At 45.6% G+C, this 1,703-nt stretch overlaps 1 non-coding gene across 1 annotated transcript; it reads left to right on the top strand.

Annotated features, from left to right (window-relative positions):
* The first annotated feature begins 1,522 nt into the window (after positions 1–1,522).
* On the top strand, positions 1,523–1,629 carry LOC115029359. Its single transcript, XR_003834911.1, has one exon. It is a non-coding gene; the product is annotated as a U6 spliceosomal RNA (small nuclear RNA).
* Positions 1,630–1,703: the final 74 nt, after the last annotated feature.

Here is a 1,703-nt window from a genome sequence, read left to right as displayed (position 1 = left end):
ATGTAATAATGGTCAATCTCAAAGCTGGACAAGAAAGTAAGAGAGAAAAGGCCCTATTTAAAAAGAAAAAAGTCTTTCCTGAAGTGCTGGGAACATAGCTTTGTGGTAGAGTGTGTGACTAGCTAGCATGTATAAGGTCCCGGGTTCCCTCCCCATTACTGAAGAAAGACTGTGTTCTGGAAATCTCACTCACTGACTTGGATTGGATAGAAATGGGTCAACATGTCACATATAAGGTGTCATATACAAGGGAGCCTGGGAGGGTGAGTATGTTGTTTCTAGCTATGTCCATTTCCACTCTGGGAAAAAGGGGGGTGCTTCCGTAAGGAATCAGGGAAAAGAAATGTTGGTCAGGCCACTGTCACAAATAATAGCCAAATTTTACAACAAACATACTAGATCTTAGAACCTTCTCTACAAAAATGAACTAGGAAAAAAATCTTTGGGGATGATTGGAGGGCCCTTGGTTAGATTTACATTGTAGGACAGACAAATATGGACTCTGTAATGCACCTATGTGCTTTACATTTGTAACTAAATTTAAAAAGACCCTGCTAGACCTTGGGACTGTAGCACCCACTTTAATGTGGTACCTGCTTATCCATTAAGGGGACTTCTGCAGGCAGATCTGTGGTGGTGTACAGGAAGCAGAATACCTCACCCCACCCGCTGCTGCTCAGCTGGAAGAGCTGAATAGTTCCTGTAAACCTTTCAAGCCGGTCACTGAGAGTCACTGTGGCACTTTACGCATCTGTCACCCAGCGTCTCCTAGCCAGAGGCAGGTAGCCTGTTCTGAGACCACCATGGAGACTTCAATGACGTTTGAAAGTGGGACTGAGATACTGTTTGGATGCTTTGCTGGCATAGTTGAGTATCTGCCTAACTGCAGGGGACTACTCTTCCTCAGGGTACAGCATCAAACACAGGCAAGCTCCAGCAACCCTCAGGTCCTTTCCTGCTATATTCCTTGAACTGATGCTCCTTTCCTCCTGACCTAACTTGATTAGTACTAGGGTCAATACAAGATCCTCAACCTATTTCTGAGAACTCTGTCTCTTAGTTTAACTCCAGAAGCTGCAAGGTGAAAGAGCATCATGATGCATCCTCACCATCGCCTCCTGAAGGAGGTAAAAGAGAGCCGACTTTGTTTTGGAGCGCAGGAGATACTTTATAGAAACCAAGTGGCACTGACCATGAACATGGTATAGACAGACAGATTTCCAGAGCAGCTTGAAGTTCAGCAAAACGCCTGGCATGTGTTGTTTTCCTGAACAGAATTTCAACTGGGGAGCAGGAGAGCAAGCACATTCCATCACCAGACTGCATGGGTGCAGAGCTGTTCCTGGCTGGGTCTAGTTTCTGCAACTGTGAGATAGTGAGTGACATCCTGGGCTCCTATGGGAATAAATGAACCAAATGAAGCCTTTGGAACTAAAGCGGGGGGCAGAATAGGTTCCCTGTGAGTCTAATTTCTTCGTAGTTATCCAGTTTCTGCCACAGGGAGCACATGACAACGCAGCTCGTGCTTGCTTCGGCAGCACATATACTAAAATTGGAACGATACAGAGAAGATTAGCATGGCCCCTGCGCAAGGATGACACGCAAATTCGTGAAGCGTTCCATATTTTTAGGCCCATTGGACTTGCAAACTTTATATGCCCCAATATAGGGGAATTCCAGGGCCAAAAGAATGGGAATGGGTG

This window comes from Mus caroli, chromosome 14, assembly GCF_900094665.2.
Source record: "Mus caroli chromosome 14, CAROLI_EIJ_v1.1, whole genome shotgun sequence".
Lineage (NCBI taxonomy): Eukaryota > Metazoa > Chordata > Mammalia > Rodentia > Muridae > Mus > Mus caroli.
The sequence above is the reverse complement of the archived record's forward strand: the minus strand, read 5'-3'. Positions and strand labels throughout refer to the sequence as shown.